Source organism: Hydra viridissima, unplaced genomic scaffold (genome assembly GCF_058129835.1).
Source record: "Hydra viridissima isolate aposymbiotic clone 2 unplaced genomic scaffold, HvirCarnegie_v1 scaffold_5, whole genome shotgun sequence".
Lineage (NCBI taxonomy): Eukaryota > Metazoa > Cnidaria > Hydrozoa > Anthoathecata > Hydridae > Hydra > Hydra viridissima.
In genome coordinates this window covers 15,806,548-15,827,470 of record NW_028324304.1, presented here as the reverse complement: position 1 = coordinate 15,827,470, position 20,923 = coordinate 15,806,548, and the positions used below count along the sequence as shown (strand labels likewise).

The window sequence follows — 20,923 nt, the reverse complement described above, 5'->3', positions numbered from 1 at the left end:
TTTTTATAGCTTCCGTGCTATAAACAAGTATTTTGTGCAAAGTAACAGGTATATAGTACCACGGATGCAGATTAATTTAAAGAGTTTTGGTTTCAGAACAAAGCTTTTCAAATTCATTATAGTTAATATCATAGCCAGAGGAAAGTGTTCTTAATAAAATGCTGAAATTTTTAATGAGATTGATGTCTTAACCCATAATCTCGCCACTCAACTCTGGCTTCATAAAAAACCTGAGAGCTGTGTTCCCATCATTTGTATTCCCAGAGCCAGGTTTTGGTTTATCTGCAATAAGACCCATATGCTTTTTAAACTTTTGTTTGATATCTTCTGAACGTTTTTGGATTAAATTAATCTTCATCGCTTCTAACTTGCCACTTTTTTAATATCTAAACGATAGCTAATGTGTAGCATGCACTCAAAATAAAACAAATCCTTGCATGCAAAGTTGACAGACCAAAACCATAATGTTCTTTTTTAACAACTAAGTCTTTTAGTTCACTGTTCATCATTTTAAGAGTCGCACTACATTTTCGTTGGGAACTTGTGTCAGTCAAGGCATTGCAAACTTTTCCATCTATCATTGATAGTATTAGGTCGTGTTTAACAGTAATTCAAGATTCGTTGAGTCTTATAAATGTTCGAACAAGTTGAGAAACTTCTTTTAAAATTTGGTTAGTTTCTGTTGTAGTTAAAAGATTTGTTTCTTTTGAAAAAATAAGTTTAATTGCTCGGCAATAAAGCGTGGATAAAGGTAGTGGATTTTGCCAAATAATTTTTTGACCGTCACTCAGTCTGAACGGAGCAAATGAAAATACAAACAGAAACTCATCAGTAGCATCAGAGTTTTTAAATCTCTGTTTGTATGTCCTATGACCGGAGCTCCCATCACATCCCCAATTGCTAATTAATGTGAATGGTCTAGTAAAAGCAATACTTTAAGAACTTCGCATTGGGCTTCAATTACGAGTGTTCAAAGTTCTTTTTTGGTCGTCCTTGAATATCTCTAGATGATGAAAAAGTACATCACTGGTATATACCTACTTTAAATTCTACATTTGCCCCCTCTAAACAAATACTATTTTTGTTTTTAAAACGCTCCATCATCATATGTGCTGCAGACCATTTTTTTTGCGAATTTCGAAGCCATACATGAAATTTTTAACTACGAAGACCTCTCAGAATCTCCAGTCACATCAGTTACATCAGTAACACAAAATCTTTTCAAAATAAAATCCGTTAAACAAGAATTTCTTTTTTCTTGATTATGTGTTCGGCATTATTCAAATAACTCCATTTTTGAAAAAGAGCGCACATGATCTAAATGAAATTTAATAACAAAAAATTGTGGATTATGTGGTGAAAAACTTTTCTTTATTGTACACCTTAGTACTTTAGCTATACACTGTTAGTAAATTAGCTTGCATACATGTGGATACAAAAAGTTGTATAAATTTAAAAATTAAAAACTAAAAAATATTTTTCAATTTTAATCCAGTTTTTTAAACCATATTTTAACACATATTGCTTAACTTTTAAATAAAACATTTAATGTAATTAAATAGTGCTTACCCTTAAAAGTAAAATCCATCGCTGCATTAAAATGATTGTTTTCTTTAATTCTTGTTAAATGTTAATGCAACCATTGTAAATTTTTAATAAATTGTTTTCAAAAAGTGAAATTATATTTTAACGTCTTTTTAATTGCTTATGACTCATTGCTCTGGAATGTTTTTCATAATAGACCTTTTGCCAGATAACGACGTCATGAATACTACGCATTGCATTTTGGGATTGCCTGGGAGCAAACAAAAGTTAAATTCGTTAATATCCTGCCATTCTCTTAATAGTTTTTTAAAAGTTGACCACTATTATATATTTGGTTTACAACTATTTTTTTATTTTATTTGCCACACTTTTTAGTAATGGGTAAGAGAAATCGTTGTGCAGTATTTGGTTGTAACAACGATCGTCGGTACAAAGAAAAATATGTTTCGAAAGATCATCTTTGGAAGACATTAAGTTTCAGTGAATTAAAATTTTTTACTTGTAAAGAGAAATATTTTTCCGCATGGACTAAAATTATTAACAGAGAAGTAGTCGTCCCTTCAACAAAAAAAAGGAAAGCTATATGCTGTAAATAAGAACACAAAAGTATGTGCAAATCATTTTGAATATGGGAAGCCAACTGAGCTATCCCCTCATCCCAGGTTATATTTGAAAGGATACGAATTATCTCCTCCTCAGAGTAAAATAAAATTACCAATGCCTCGATATACACCTATTAAAGTTTCTAGAAAACAAAAAATTACACATTTATCAAGTACCTGTACCACTACTAGTAGCAGTAACAATAATGACAACATTCCCAAACAGTGTTCTCTGTCAATATCTCCTCCATGTCTATCAGCAGCAGCATTTGATCAGCAACTTGAAGGATATAATACTTTTGCAACTGAATTCATGTTTCCCTAAAATTTCTATTAGAATTTTAAAGAAATTTTATTTAGAAAGATAATTCTTCATAATTAATTGATAGCAATCTGTTAAAATAAAAACTCAAAATTTGTATATTGCAAAATAACTTCAATTTATATATAAAACTAAAAAACATTCCGGAGTTTTCCCTGATTTTAAAGATTTTTAAAAAAAAGTTCCCTGAATTTTCCAGGTGTTTCCGGGTTTTTCAAAATTTAAATAACTTTACCCTGGTTTTCCAGGTTTTCTCTGAGTGCCATGAGCCCTGCACAAAGTGCCTGGGTATAAAAAATTTTAACAATTTCAGAGTTTGTATTTAAAAAAAAAACAAAATAAAGATATTGTGCCAAGTAAAGAAATTCTATTTTAGCAAATAATCACAGATTTAAATTGACATTAATAATAAATAAAGAATTATACATAGTAGTGTACTGCTAATAATTATCACAATGTTGTTGATATTCGTATATTGATAAATAGTAAATGTCCTACTCAGATTTCTACTTTATGTCTTTTTGGATTACTTTTTTGTAACCATCTCTTAGAAACATTATAAACAAACAATTCCAAAGTTAGTATCGGCTAAGGTTGTCATTCATTAAAACTAGTTGTTTTCATCTAGTTTTTTCCCTCACAGTCTCTCCTAAAAATAACTGAATTTATCTCACATGGTTCATGTATTTTTTGACGTTTTACAACTCGTACATCCCATTGTTGTTTTTTGCCAGTACATGTTTTATTATGGCCTAACCTGACTTCATTCTCAATATAATGCAATAAACTGAAGACATGTTTACAAGATGAACTGTAACCTGCAATTCACGAACACTCAGCAGTAAAAACATACTCTGAACCATAAAAACATACCCAAACTAAATATGGGTTTTCTTTTATTCTTGTGGAATAACAGTAGCTCTAACGTAACAATACCGAATACTGTCGACAATGTTATTAAAGGTGACATCTTTAACATGCCCAGAATATTGCAAGTTTTTTCCTTCTCGAAACGCCTTCATTGCACTCTTATTAGTAGCATATTCTATTAGTATACTATTAGTAGCAATTTTTTGTTTGGATTTTAAATGTTCAACCTGTGTTTATGTAATCTAGTATTTTTAACGCGTAATCTTGATAGCAGCCTTTGAACCTTGTTGGAATTGATTTCCTTTGTTTTTCATTTGTTTCAATTGACTTATTATTTGAATTGACAGGTAAACAAACATCACGCTTTTTTACTGGGACTGGATGTCGTTCTACTGGTGGTTTCCTCTTGCAACCAACAAATGGAGGAGGATTAGGTATATTGAAAATAGTAGGAATTGCTGGTTGTAAGAGAAGTTTTTCACCATTATTAAATTGTGTCTTCAAAATGATTGCTGCACAAATAACACTTTTTGTTTAAAAATACAAAAGGTGTGTTGTCTAGATCTTTCCTACGACAGTTGATGAGCCACTTTTTACATCTAATAATTAAAAAGAACATTTATTTTCAAAACTTACAATATACTTTTCATATAGTTTTAATGAAATAAAAAGTTAGAAAGGAAAAAACCTATTGATAATCACAATTACGTCTAAATGAATTAAAATTTAAAACTCAATTGTAAATATAAAGTAATTAGTACTTAAGTAAAATATTGGTATTAGCTTGCCTTTTTTCGTCTTTAGGAAAACAAAAAAGTGAAATATCTTTAGAGTATTTTTCACTTTTGGCAGCTTTTGGCTGCTCTGAACTGTGGAAATAAATTTCCACAGTTAAGAGCAGCACAAAATGATGGCATTGCTATAGTTAATACCAAAATTCTTTTAGATATATGCAAAAAAACAATTTGATATTTAATATTGTAAAGTTTAAATGGTTCGGCAGGACATCCCAGAATGCTTTGCTACAAAATTACATAAAGTTATATGATATTACTCCGGAGTGGATAGGTTTTGCTATTTAATATTTATTATGGAGCAATCGTAAAATAATATATCCGTTATAAGCAAGAAAATAGCAAAGAAATTGCATTGATGATAAATTAAAATATCAAGTGCTTGTTTATATTGAATTTAAAGACATAGATGTAATTGATTTGTATGAAATAAAACATTTTATATGTTACTCATGTGTTATTCTTCCAAAATCCTTTTTCATATATCGCAAAAAAATATCAATAGATAAATAATTTTCCTGGTTATCTTTACAATTAATAAATCTAACACACAAACCATCAAAACTATATAACTTAATTTTACAATCAAGTCTTTTCTCAAGAGGTGCACCTATAGCATCCCTATATAACAGGCTTGGTCGGGAAGGGCGTGCAATCGCACTCTAATCTTGACCACGCATACAATATTTAGTTGCGACAACTTGCCCACGGCTTCATAGATGTTTTGAGAACATTCAAGTTTAAGTATGTTTCCATGTTTGTCCGCATAACAATGAGTTTTAAAAATACACACTAAAAAATTAACTTCATAACTTAAATCTTTACTAATTAAATGGTTTTATATTGGCGAATGCTTTAAAAAGATTTGCTAATATAAATTTGTTTCATTTTAATACGTTCACTTTATGTTGGAGCCACACACAGTTATTTAAAAGATTTAATAAAATGGCAGCGTATAAACTATTTAATAACATCTTTTGGTATATATTATTATAAGGTTTTATATATACAGCGTTTAATATATACATATATTAGCTAAACGCTGCCTTTTTATTAAATTCATCTTATTTAAATATTCGTATAACAAGAATATGAAAATCAAAGATATCATAAATATATATGCTATATAAGTTATGTATTTATTATATATATATATATATATATATATAACAGTAGACAATATTGTATCATCCTACAGGACTCCTCAGTAATGTACTTATTTTATGAGATTAAATCTTAGCAATAAATAAAACTAGAAATCTGTTTTAAAGCTACTTAAAAGATTTGTTTTCACATGCTTAAGGTGGTTTACCAGGAAATATATTTTTTTTTGTCAAACTATTTTTTTTTTTCAGAATATTAAATAAAATAGTTCCAATTGCGAAATTTAGTTACTAGTTATGAAAAAAAGTTTGAATTTCTGAAATTTTTTATAATTAACATCAAATTTTAGCCGAAAAAGGCATTAAACTGTACACATGAATGAAACAAGAAAACTCAGAGATAGATTTTCTTTTCCTTTCGAAATTTTGCACAAATAATCTTGCTTACATTATCTAGTTCCTGAACTAAAATGAAGTTCATTGCACAAGTAGAAAGGCCAATTATTAAAACTAGCAAATAAGAAACCCGTAATACGGGTTATGGTCGGTCTGTTAATTTATAGTGGCTGTTTTCCACAATTTAAAGTTGCAAAACCATAACTATTACCCTTTTAGAAAAACGCCTTCAAATTAAAAAATATGCGGAGGTAAAATAATTTACCAATTATTTAACATTATTTGAGTAATTTACAACTGAAATAGGTCATATCAGTGTAAGGCAGAACCTTTTTCCTCGACATTACTAAGTTCAAAACAATACGTTTTTAGTTATTGACACAAATTAATATTACTTGCTCATGCTTTAAATTGACGGAAAAGTAAAGCTAAATTCGTGTTACATTTTTATAACGTGAACTTCAATTATTAAGATTAAAATAACGCGAACGTAAATTTTACATGAATTAATAATTCTTTGGCATCCCCTTGATACATGTTTCTTTAACAAAGGAAATTGTCTTTAAAACGTTAAATGCACACAACTAAATAAATTTATTCAAAATATCTGACCATTTGACTATTGCTATTTATGGCACTAATCTGACCATGTTTATATATGGCCTCTTTGTTTCAATAATTTTTAGTAAATGGTTATTTGCTTCCATTTATTAAAAATTCCTTTTGTTACTTGAAATTTAATTCTCTTCAATAATTTGACACTAATAAAGGACCTCCCTTCCCCGTTTTTGCCTTAATGGTGGTAAGGAGAATAGATTTATCTTTATGAAGAGTTATCAAGTTTTTGATGAAGACCTTCTACCGGAATAATAAAATGTAAAACAATAATTTACATGTATAACAATTTTTTCTTTTTAATATATATAAAAATTTTTCCTTTCCTCAAAAGTGTTACAAATGCAAACTAAGATAATTAATTAGTTTAACACCTTAGAAAATATAAGTAACTCGAAATTTGACAAATGCGCAAAACTACAATTATAACCCTCCCCCCCCCTCCCCCCCCCCCCGTTCATAAAGATCCCCTAAGTTACGTACAACAAATAATTAGGAATAAAATAGAGAAGATTTTTAAAAATTGAACTAATTGCATATATTTATATCATTTTAACTGACAAAAATTTACAATAAAAGGTAATCAGGTTTTTTTTTATAAATCGTATGCGTCAATCGTAAATCTTAAAGGAAAAAAAAAAAGGAATTATAAGACCATAACAAAAAAAAACAACCAAAAAAACCAAAAAGAAAAAACACCACATAAATACTGAAAATCGATTTACTTATTTATAGTAACCTATTTTGACATGGCAGGTAATATAAACATTTATCGAAAATTTAACTATAAAATCTATTTCGAAGTACAAAAGGATTAACAATACATATATATATATTAAAAAATCAAATTAAGATATAAATTGCATTTTTAGCATAATGTTGTCTTGGCTTTAAGTAAATAAATAAAAGCAGTAAGTTTCATTAATGAAACAACCTATCATTCATTTTTAACAATAGACACCAACATGAAGTGTTAATTGTTAAAAATGAATTTGAACAAAAAACATCACAACAATAACACATAACAATAGAATATTTACACTCTTGATCCTAAAATCCAGCGAAAATAACAAACCAAATTAAAATATAAAGGGAAAGTTTAGAAAACCAATTTAAAATTAACTATATTTATTTTTTTACTGAACATATAAATACATAAAAGTATATTTCTTTTTATATTCAATATTTGTTATTCAATTACTTCAAACTTAGGACATTAAAACACCCTAGATTTAAAGATCAAGGTTGTAAACTCACTCATACACATTGCGCTAAACATTAACAGACATTGTGTTTACAGAATAATTAAAAAGGCCACACAACACAACCTAGCTCTAAAGCAGTAACACTGCCTGACACTAAATGCTGCCAAGTCACACCTCTGCTATAAATACATGGCTTGGCTGGCAAGGTTATCAATCATGCTCAACATAATCCCTAGTCAAACCATTTTGAAAACATGGAAACAATATAATTTAAACATATATGCAACTATAAACAAATACGATTTTATATAACACATATAAACACATTTTATAACAATATTAAATAACCAATATATTTATCAAAATCTATAAAAAATAAATAAATATATTAATATAATAAATAAATTTATACAAACAAAAAGTGCTCACAACTTACAAACGGTAAATTTTTAAAATAAAAATCTTAAGACTATGCATTAAGAACATAAGAAAATATAACATTATTTGTGTAACACTTTTCACCTACCACACCTTGAATGAGATGTTTATTAATTTTGAAAAATAAACTATTAAAAGCTCTCATTCTTGAACATGCAACTTATTGTTGACCATGAGAGAAACTTGGTTTTTTTGAGATATACCCCAACTCTATCAAATGTTTGACTTTTATTAATTGTCATTGAATAAGCCAATCTCACAGGTAACTCACGACGTTTCAGAACATAAGGTAAATTAGATTCTGATGGAGCCAACTGAATTCGAGGAAGAAAAACCCGTTTACCACCAGAAACACCTGTCAAAACCTCTGCATCAATATAATTATTTTGAAGAGCACAAACTTTCATTCGAGTACCATTGCATAACCCAGCTTTGAGATCTAAATTTCTAAGTAACATTATTACACAACCAATTTTCAATTTTAAACAATGAGGTGGCATACCTGAAGGAGTTAAACTATTCAAACACTCAACAGGAAAGTCATTTCTTTCATTAAGGTCATCAGTATCAATTTGATCAGCACTTAAATAAGTTTTGACCTTACCCGGCAGGCATTCAATCACTTCTTCATTGATTGATAATGAATCAACATTAGTTGGTGTTAAAATCAGGCATTTAGAATTATCATTTTGATCAGCATCTCCGAAACTCTTTTCAATAATCGATTTATTTTCCCTAATAATGCACTGATTTGGTATTTTAAAGCATCTTTTATAAGGATTCTCCTCTTTGACAGGTATTGTTCCATTCCCAAGTTTTAGTAGCCATTGGGAAAATTCACCTTCCCCACCTTGTGCTCTCATATTTTCAGTTCATGCAAACTTCTGCACCAATTGCCAATGCAAAGAACATTTTATACACGATTCTACTATCTCAGCTGGTTGTCCTCTTTTCACAACAGGCGGAATTGGCGTTAAGTTACCACCAAAAAGAATGATTTTTCCTCAGAACGAAAAGTTGTTGTCGCAAATATCTTTTAACAACCTATCAATTGCATTTAATTCTTTACATGCTCATGTAAGACATTATACTGGTTGCTTCTCAGTTTGTTTTGGTTATTTCTGATGAAAGCAAGGCGCTGGCCTTTGATTTTAACATACGCATCTATTGCATATTGTTGAAGCAGTTTTTTGCCATAAAAGAGTGAAGAAAAAAATTGTGTAACTGAAAGTTTATATTGTAATACTGAGAAAATGTAACATGATTTCTAACCAATGTAGCACGTTCAGGGTGGTGAACCAATTGATTATGCCAACCAGCATTACCCCTTGGAAAAAATAGAGGATAAACCATAGGATCTTAGTTGGCAGACATACTTGATAGAGTTTTAAGAGGATGACCTCTTGGGTAAATAACACCTTCCCTAGAAACAGGTACTACTCCAACAAATACAACTGCAACTTCATTATGTGAAGGGAGACTGATAGCGATCATAGCAATTTATGCTGGAACATCATGATTCAAAAATATTTATAGCAAAATCATGTAGTAAACAATATTAAAAAGAAAAAAACTAGAATTGAGATAAAACAAATTGTTTATATAGCAAAATAATTTGTATTTGCTTTTATTAAATGATTAAAAGCAGTGATTTTTAACAAAATTACCTATTAAACATTTTTAATAACAGACACAAACATGAAGTTAAGCCAAATGTCTATTAACTCAAAAGATAACAAAAAAACATCACAGCAACAACACACACCATAAGTTAATATATGTATATAATATAACATAAATAAGATAATATTCATATATAAAAAAACATAAGTAACAATATTACGCAAAATGCTATTAAAATACATTATTATGTATTTTTAGAATAATCTTTAATAATAAAGGCTTGGAAACAGCAAGACCTAAAGCAGTAATAGTTTTACACTAAAATATATCGTGTAACCCTCTGTTAAAAGTATATCACTTGGCTGGCAAAGTTGACAAATCTTGCTCTACACGTTTACCAAGTCACAGCACTTTGAAAACAAAATAATATAAACATATGTACCAACTATAAACACAATAAATGTGTTTAAATATGTATGTAAGGTTAAATATATATACCTCATATACATATTTCAACACAATTTTAAAACAATTATATAACACTTATCAACACATGCATAAACAATAAAAAAACACTTTACATTATTATAAAAACACATTGATAAAACAGCTATATGTGTGCAAATAAAAATTTTAAAAATGATGCCAGAAAATTTAAAAAGATACAAAATATATATTTACGAACAATACTCTTTACCTTCTTTTTTTTTTTTAATAAGAACTGTAATCTTCACAGCAAAATTTAACTTTTACATTCTGTAACATGCGACATGCCATGTCAGTGTTGGCACAAAATTTTAATTTATTTTCTAAATTTCCTAAAAAAGAGCAATAATAGTTAATAGTATCACAGAAATATCAAAATAGTAATAATTTCAAAGTAGTAATAACCATTTTATGGAAATAGCATTAGTATAACTTTAAATAACATCCATACCTTTATTTTCCTTCTTTAAAATAAAATATCAAAAATAAAACTGCTAAAAGAAAAGCTAAAACAAACAAAATACAAACGATTTAAAAGATTAAAATCCTTTCTACTTTTTCTGATAAAAATTTAAATCCTTTTTTCTTTATCTAATAAAAATGTATATATAACTATTTTATATACTTACTTCAATTATAATATGATCTTAACGATTATCATTTATCCTAATATGATTCTTTATGTAATATATCTAAACTAATAATTAAATTCCAAAAGGAAAAAAGTTTCAATTCGCTCAAGAGATCTTTCTCCAATGGCCGCGTGCATTTAGAGAATGCGCTTTTTCAAAGCCTAGTAACTAATGACGAAACGACGTTAAACATTAAACGTTAAACGTTTCTGAACTAATTATATTAAGATTTGCTATAACTTATACCACTTTTTAGGGGGTCTACATGAAAAAATCATGAACAATGAGTAATAACACTGTAAATAGAGCACCTTATGTCTTGAATTTAGTTTAGTCTCTAGATCTAAGTTATAACTGCAAATGCTGAAAATTTCAGCTCCATTTCTTAAACCGATCTGGAAATATCTTGTTCCACGTAAAAGTAAATAGCAAAAAATGACATATTGAGAAAAAAGCATTCTAAAAATATAAAGATAAAAAACATTCTAAAAACTTCCAGAAGCATACGATTTTTTAGCTTCAAGTTCTTGTTCTTTATCAAACCAGCCTTTAGATAATCCCCTTAATTGAATTCTTCTTTTTTTAATAAAAGTTTTTTCTTTTCTCTCCATGTTACTAACACGATGCTTGTCCTTTTTCAATGAACCGGTTACAGTCTTGCCACTGTGTGGTATATTTAGATACTCAAAAACGCGTTTAAGACCAGATGTTCCTTCATTAAAACTCAATATAGCTGAATTCACTCCTATTTCAACGGTAGCTTTCTTCACAAACACATTTTTGGGACACCTAGACCAAATTACATTATTGATCCCTTCATTACAATTTTGTGTTTCTCCATGAACACACTTTTTCAATAATTGGTCATCACTTAAGTCATTGAAATCACTTAATATAATATCATTAACCTATATAGGTAGATTAACTTTTGGCTTATAATTGTCATTTCCCTGGTCATCTTCTGATTTTTTCCATTTACACCAACTTTCAGGTCCTTCAGGACATAAAACATGGCGTTGTGATTGACTGTTGAAATTGGTACAGTGAAAAAGTACTGCTCTAATGTTCTTTTTCATTTGGTATATTTTTTGTGTATCATTTAATTTGCAATTTTTAGCAGTTTGGCGAATAGCCATTCCAAAATAGTTCTGGATGATATTCACTGCCCTTTCTGTCAGATTATTTTTTCCAGTTAACTTTAGCCCTCCGTGTTTCTCTTTACGACGATTACGGAGACGGGTTCCAATTCTTTTCTGAATGTGTCCAATATACTTAAACTTTTCTGGTTTGATATCATACTCAGCGTAAGGATCACTTGCTACTACATAATTAAAAGAAGAGGAGTCCCCATCTCCAAGATAGTACTTATATATGAGTCCATACAGTTCCAATGAGCGTTGAAAGATATTAAGTGCACCAATCCTTTCCATTGCCCCTGGCAAGTTCGTGTGGTTTAAAGAACAATTGTGATTTGTTTTCCAGTTTTCATATTTAGAATGTTGTTGTCTGTTGAACCAAATTTGACACCCTCTGCAATACTTGCTTAATATGAATAAACACATCAACCGCTACTTATAGCAGTAACTACACCATTAAGAGAAGAATGTCCTCGTTTCTGCCAAGTACCATCAAGACAAACCTTGATTAATGGAACACCGGTAGTGGATTTTTCAACAGCATTTGCTGTAATTTCATTTGCAGCATACTTCATACAATCTTTAGCAGCAGAATCATAAGTAGCTTGAATCAATTTATGATTATGTTGAAAAGCATTTACATTCATGCAACTCATATTTGTAATATAAGCGAAACGAATCATAGGTTCATGCCTTTGACCAATCTCACGAAAAGCAATAATCAATCTTAAGTTAATATCAAATGCACTCCTGCCTCTACTTTGTGTGCTTTTGTCCGCAGCGTTACTTGTAAAAGTGCACCATTCATTTGAACATGATGTGCATTTGATTTTCAAACTGTGTGAAAATCCCATTCTCTTTGAATCATCATTTTGTATGGTTACTCCATTTTGACAATCTGGGCAGCTAACAACTTGCATTAATATTTCTTTGAGAATAGGAAAATACATAATTAAATTAAAATCATCTGAACACTGTTTTTCATTCAATTTAAATTTGATAAGCTTTTTAGCATTACATGATTTTTTAGTAAAGTTGTTGTTACTATTTCGGTTTTACTTGCTTTTTGGAACTTGTTACCAGCGAATGTCCTCTTCACTTTTCTTAAATTATTTTTTTTATTTCCCATTACTTTTTATATTAGCTATATTTAAATAATAAAAGAACTAAAATCCATAAACAACTTCATTAGTAAATGTAAACATAAATATAAAGCTTTGTCATTTATTCATCTCTTATATAACACTGAAAGTAAATGTAGTTTGTTTATTTTTTTTTAATTTTTTTTTCGGTATAGAACAGACTTAACCATTATACTAAAGTTCAATTTTTTGTAAAGTATGCCAAGTAAACAAAAATTAGTCCGAAACAAGAAAAAAAAGTATGTTGATAGGGGCCGTTGCTATGGAAAATTATTTAAGCCACCTTGTTTAAATCTGAAAATAAACCTTTTGTGTTTATTTTTCTGAAAAACAGATTTCAGAAATGAATTCAGGGATAATTAATTATCTTAAAACAATCTAAGCTGAAAATTTGAAAAATTTGAAAAATATAAACTTTATTTCCTGGTAAACCACCTTTAGCCCACAAAATAAAGAGTATTGGACCAGCATTATGCATCAATTATAATACATCCCATAAGGAGAGTGCTCAACAAAACTAAAAGTTAAGGAGCTAGATTTAACATTAGACAATATTGTTTCACAACACAAACATACATAAACAAAACAAAATCATGCATAACAAAACACAAAAACACACGCATCAAGTGGCTAACGAGTAAACCAACACCGCGCCAGAGGCTTAGACAGAACACAAACACGCAAAAATGAAAAACATACATAATAAAAAACAAACTTATGTAAATATATATACATAAAATACCTAGCAATTTACGTATATATATATATATATATATATATATATATATATATATATATATATATATATATATATATATATATATATATATATTAAATGACGACATCTTGTATGAGAGTTGAATAAATTTAATATATGAACTTCAATAAATACGAATTCTCTCAATACTAATTTTTTATTTTATCTAAGAAATTTTCGCTAGATTATTGATACTAGCATCTTCAGCTTTAATTACAAATTATTAATAAATTAAATTACAAACAAACTTTAACGGTAACGTCACTTTTTAATGGCTTCTTTAAACTTCGCTTTAATTGAGCTTCTTTAATATTGCAGTTTTTAGAAAATAAAGCAATCAACATTGCGCTTCATTCTTATCCACCGTTAGAAATAAAATCTTTTTTCAGGTAAGATGATGATAGCCACGCAAGATTTGCAAATAAAGATAATGCCATCCGTTTTCAATAAATATTAAACAGTCAACATCATGCCATCAAATACACAATTGAATTGGAAGATGAAAACAAAAGATTAAATTTTTTAGACATCCAAATAACAAATAATCAAAAATGTAAATATGATTTTAACATACATCGAAAAAAAGCAATAACAAATATTCAGGTTAAGCCCAATTCATACCACGATCCAAAAATCTTAGAAGGAATATTTAAAGGATTTATTCATAGAGCTTTATCAATTTGCTCTAAAAAATTTTTAAATAAAGAAATCGATTTCCTAATAAATATGTTTGCTGAAAATGGATACGAAAAGAAGAAATTACAAGACCTTGCAAATATTGTTATAAAAAAACGACACTCAAATAATGAAATAGTTTTATCTAACAACGAAGCAACTATGTCAACTATATCACTACCGTGGATCCCAATATTATCACCAAAACTTCGAAAAATCTTTAGGATAGCAGGTTACAGGGCAGTCTTTAAGTCCAGTGCAAATCTTAAATCCTTGCTAACTTCGCGCAACAAAACAAAACTACCATCAAATAGCCATCCCGGAGTATACCTAATAGAATGCGAGTGTAAACAAAAATACATCGGCGAAACAAAAATAAAAATAGCAACAAGAACAAAACAACACCAAAAAAATGTTGTTGAAGAAAAATTAGATCAATCTGCAATTGGGCATCATAAAATTAAATGTTCATGTAATATAAAATGGGATCAAGTAAAGACAAAACAGTAGAACCCAAAAAATTTGAAAGAAAAGTTAGAGAGGCAATCGAAATTCAATTCAACAAATGCGAACCTAAAAATGGAGGTATGAATTTAGATGACGGTCAATATATAAAAACGAAATTCTGGACACCATATTTTTTATGCCTACGTAATATTAAAGAAGCCCAATTAAAGCGAAGTTTAAAGAAGCCATTAAAAAGTTACGTTACCGTTAAAGTTTGATTGTAATTTAATTTATTAGTAATTTGTAATTAAAGCTGAAGATGCTAGTATCAATAATCTAGCGAAAATTTCTTAAATAAAATTATATATATATATATATATATATAAATACATATATATATATATATATATATATATATATATATATATATATATATATATATATATATATATATATATATATGGGCAATACCTTTTTTTATTTTACGTTACAAGCGCTATAACTTTATCAAATATTTGGATATATAAACTGTAAATTAAATTTTTAGCTGATTTTTATTAAAGCTGTCAGTCTAAAGAATAAAACAAGCTAAAAAGTTTTGAATCTGGCCAGAAGAGGGCGAATTTATTACCGAAAATGCCACTTAACTTACGTTACGCAGAAAACAAGGTAAAAAGAGTGTTGCAACTTTTAGGTCGAATATTTGCAAACCATTAATGCGGATCGTGTTAGAAATTTTTACAAGATGTTGAGAATTCGATACTAATTACAATAATAAAAAAAAAATTATCAGAGGTGGCCGGCTAAGAAAGATATACTTGTTTTCTTCATACTAGGTTTTTAACTTATGTAACATCACTTACGTTACCTTGCGATTATTTTCGTGGAATTTTTATATCTATTATTTCGTGATAGATTTTTTAGAGTTATGTAACAATAGAATGGCAGTTTTATTAAAACTCATTCATTCAAAGTAATTAACAAAAGTAATTTTCAGTAACTGGTGACTCGCTACTGACAGAATTTTTTATTGATACTTATGAAGTTTTTAAATTGTTAACGCTTATTTTCCGAAGCGCAAGAGCAACTTAAAAAATTACATTTGGTATGACAACTTTAAAAATTTTTGTACGCTTATAATTTTTATGTGCCGGCTTAGTTTTTTAAAATGCTGCTAACTATTTACTCTCCCCTGTTGAATAAACGGGAGGGAGTGGGGGTCTTAATGAACGGGAGGGTCGGAAATTTTTCTAAAATCTAATAAACTTTATTAATAACGTTTAATAAAACGGGAAGGTCAAAATTTTAAAAAGCTTAAAATATTTTAATTGGTTGGTTGTTCATATTTTCATCTAATATTGACAGAAATTTTTTCTCAAAGTAAAAAAATAAGTAAATATTTCATATTGCTTTAAAATTATTAAGCGGGGGGGGGGGGGGGTGTCCTAATAAGCTTCGAGGATTCGGAAAAAAATTTTAAATTAATAAACGTCCCCTCTTGTTTATTCGGCTGGCGAGAGTACATTCAAATCTTTTAAAAAGATTTTGATGCTAAAACTGCTCGAACAATTTTGAAAACACCTAAGTGGATAGAATCAAAATATTTCATTTCATTTAGTTTCAAGAACGTGAAAAAAGGTTTGTTTGCTGTTGGTTGTTTTGTGTTATTTTTTTTTGGGGGTGCTGAAATATGCGACATACTTTTAATGAGAGAGGGGTGCATGTATATCTAATCGGTTGTGACAGGAGGCAGAGGTTAAAATTGACAAATATTGGGTGACATACTTTATGGACGCCCCCTTAATTCCATTTACAAACCATTTGTTTTTTTTGGAAAACAAAAATATAAAGTGAATAAGAATATAATTTAAAATAAAAATGGTCATATCCTTTTATTTGTTTTAAATACTAAATACGTCACGGTGAAGTTTTTTCCGTTATGATCTGGCTCTTACCGACATAAACGTGATAGGATTTAGAGATATCTTTCACTTTTTTGGCTTGCTGGATAATTAGAGATTTTGATTGCACAATTGCGCGCTGACTTTTCTTCCTCTGACAAATATAGAACTTTGACATTTATGTCTTGAATAGCATTCACAAAATCATTAGCTGATTGGATTTCAATTTTTCCAGACTTTATTCTGTTGGTTGCTAAACGCTTTACAGTAGCCCCAACGCCATCGACAACTCCTTTGCCGTGCATTGCTGCAAAAAAATGCCAAAATATTATTCTGTTAAATTTCTTTTCAAAGTGCATTATTGCGCTCATCATGACTTTATTTTTAAACTGCGATGTAGCATTATCGCTAAAAACGTGAATTTCTTGGGTATTAAATGAAATAAACTCCAATAACTTATCCAAATTTGCAATTAAAGAGGTCTTTGTGTGATTCAGAGAATCAGATGCAATGGTGAAAGTTTTAAGAATTTTTTGCTAGATAGCTGCAGTTAAAAAAGAAATTTGATTTTGGCCATAGTGTGCTGCTTGAGGCTCATACTGACTAAAACACTTAAAATTTTCTGCATAGTCAACCTGAATAGTAGCAACATTCAATGATGGATTCATGGATTTAGTTATGCTTAGCTTAAAATATTTAGATTGGTTACCCTTGATAATGGCATGAGTTGTGAATTTTTCTCTCATACTCATAATGTGAGCAATCAATTCTTTACCACTTCCAAACTTTTTAACTTTTTCGATTACAGCGTAACGCTTTTCATTTGGTTTCTGCCATTGGTCCGAACTTGTTTCAAAGTTAAGGGGTTCAATGGTGGCCAGAAATTGCTGGAAAAACTTTAGATCTTTGCATTTGTTGCATTTGTTGTAGAAACAATCATTTAATGAGTCCTTACAAACAAATTTTTGAGACATCTTTCCCAATTTTAATGTTAGACAGCAGTAAACGATCAACTTTCACCAAGGAATCGAAAGCAAATCGCATATTTTCGTGGTAAGTACAAACGCATACATTATGAGGCAAATTTGCGATAGATCGAATGTTTACTGGTCGTAGTTCACAGAACCTGCTTAATCCAATCTTGATATCTAAGTAATCATGTTTAAAAAGCTGGTACGCTTCTTTCATGGTTAAAACAAGGTGATGAACTTGGATCTTAACCTTCTTTCCATTTTCAATTACTGATACAAAGTCCTTAACATTTGGAGACAGTCGCCTAATATCATCTTCGCAGTAGAACCTTTTTACTTTAATTCTACTTCAGTTAAAGCTGGATTATTCACGCTATTTAATGGAAGAGTAGTTTCTTTGTTGAATGATCCATTCAGCAATGTGGCTAGGACTTCGTAACGTTGTGCGGGATCTTTGGGCAATGATTTTTGGACTTTCTTGAGCAATTTCCATTTTGTTTGAACACTCATAATGGTAGAAAAATTAACTGTTTTTGCTGAATCTTTCTTTTCGATTCGATACTTTCGGACTCTTTCCTTTATTTTTTCTCTTTCTTTCATTTTTTTTTTCCGGATCTTGTTTTATTTGTTGACGATGAGCCTCTTTGGTGATCAGCATTCATATATTTTTTCCGTTCGGAATCACGCTGGCCATAAGCAGCTTGATAAGTTTTAACTCTCTGTTTAGAACTTTTAGCCATTTTGAAATGCAAAGCAAATTTTGCTAAGTTTTGCTTGAATAACTTTTAATTAATCAAAACTTGTTGACGTATAAAGAATAAAAAAAAAAACCTTTAGGGAGTTGCAATCTAAAATAGTTTTCGTCTTGTAATAGACCAATTTCAAATGTTTACAAAATATTCAATCCCGTGGACATGCGCACTAAACTGGCAGGCAAAAAACATAAACATTCTGCAATAAACATTTAGGAAACTTGCATTTTATTATTATTTCACCTAAAATTACAGTTCTAGATACGTTTGTAAGTTATTTTTAAAAAAATGCCTAATAGTTGCTGTGTAGTAGGATGTACAAATAGGAGAAATTTTACAAAGTTTTTAAGTTTTTACCGCATTCCAAATGGTCATTCCACAAAAGAATTTAACAGACGACAACTTTGGCTGAATGCTCTTCATAGAGAAAACTGGCCTGATAAAATGATAAAAAAATGCTCGTGTATGCAGCAAACACTTTGTTTCAGGTCATTTTTAGCTCCGATTTGTTCATTTTTATTCAACATAATATTTTATATTTTTATCTAAGTGTAAGTGCAGTGGTAAAATTAACACAAATAGTATTATTAAAAATGTTTGAGGTATACAGTCACAGTATTTATAGTGATCACTAGTTCAACTTTAGTTTGCATTATACAGCTTTTTGTAATCATGTGTTCTCTCAGCTATTTCATTGTAACATAATAATGTTCATTTTATATTATTTATAGGTAAATAATATAAAATGAACATTATTATGTTACAATGAAATGATCTGATGAACTTAATCATCCAGATTATGTACCTTCAGTTTTAATGTACAAACCCAATAGTTTAGGTCATAAACGATTGCAGCGATATCAAAGATACCAATCAAGAGAAAAGAAACTAAAATCATTTTCAGGAGATGATATTTTAAATGAACAATCAGGATATGTTGAAACTGAAGAATGCTATACAAAAAATATTGCTATTGAAGAATCTATGTTTTCTGAAAACGAGGAGTTTCCTGGAAATAGCACAGAAGAATCTGTCTTATTTAAAAGTGTTGGTATCCAATGTGATTTGAGAGTGGAAGAGTTGTTAAAAGAGGAAAATCAAAAATTAGTCATGGAATTACGTGATAGGAACATGGAAATTTATATTTTAAGACAAGAAAATGAAGAACTTAAAAAAAGGGATTTGATTTTCAGCATTGAAAAAATCAAAGAAAACAATGCTCATTTAAATTTTTTTACAGGGCTACCAAATATGGCAACATTTGTATGGATTCTTTCCTTATTAACAAGGACAAATGATGTAAAGCTTTGTTCATCTCGTTTATTAAAAGAAAGTTATACTTATAAAGTTGCGACTTGGGTTGTTAAATAAAGATATTGCATTTCGTTTTAGTTTCTGTGAAAGTGTAATATCCAGAATTTTGAGAAATTGGTTACTAGCACTAGCCATTTGCTTACAACCCTTAATAAAATGGCCTAGTAAATGTGTAATAAGAAGTAACCTGCCAGAGTGTTTTATGAAGAAGTTTAGAAACTGTGTATGCATAATTGACTGCTATGAGATTTTTATTGAAAGACCATCAAATCTAACAACCCGTACTCAATCATGGTCAAATTATAATCACCACAATACAGTAAAATACTTAATCGGTATCAGTCCAACAGGTGCAATTACTTTTTTGTCTGGTGGTTGGGGAGGTCGAGTTTCGGACAAGGAGCTAACAAATCAATCTGGCTTTTTCAAATATATAAATTTCGGAGATTGCATTTTAGCAGATTGGGGATTCCTCATTAAAGATGAGCTTGCAGAGAAAGGAGCAAACCTTTACATTCCAGCATTTTTAAAAGGAAAACCACAATTTAGTCCGCAAGAAGTTGGAAATTCAAGGCAACTGTCAAATGTCAGAATACATGTTGAACGCATTATTGGCAGAGTCAAACAATTTAGAATTTTACAAACCACTGTGCCAATCAGACAAGTTGATCTGTTAGAGGATATAATGGTTGTAATAGCGGCCCTTGTGAATTTAAACAAAGGCATTATAAAGTGATACAATGATATTTTGCAGAATTGTATGAAATCTAAATTAAATAAAAAAACAACCTTATAAACCACATCTTTCTGTCTTTATCAATTTTATTGATAAATCTATTTACATTTTGCTTAAAAATATTTACATAAACTGTATTTATATATAACTAAGGGTTGTTTTATTTTATCTATATAAAGCCTAAGGAACCTTTGGGTTGTGTTAACATTACAGACCCCAACTAATGATTCATACAGCAAATAATGTTGTAGAGCTGTTTACCTTGCAAATATGTTACAAGCCTTAGGCATTTTGCAGTGGGTAATTAAGAATCAAAAGGTGCATACTGTTTGTAATAAATAGCTTATTTTATTTAAATATTGCATTCTTCTATTGTGTTATATTACTATATCTAATAAAAATATATGAATACATTATCATAACATAAATATTAGTTATTACTAAATGGTACTTTTAATAAA

General features: G+C 29.3%; 1 protein-coding gene and 1 pseudogene across 1 annotated transcript in view; both read left to right on the top strand.

Annotated features, from left to right (window-relative positions):
* The window catches only part of LOC149888907 (uncharacterized), a 280,117-nt gene that overhangs the window by 54,160 nt on the left and 205,034 nt on the right, over nucleotides 1-20,923 (top strand). The gene's annotated exons all lie outside the window — the stretch shown is intronic.
* LOC149888924 (uncharacterized) lies at nucleotides 18,867-20,462 on the top strand (annotated as a pseudogene).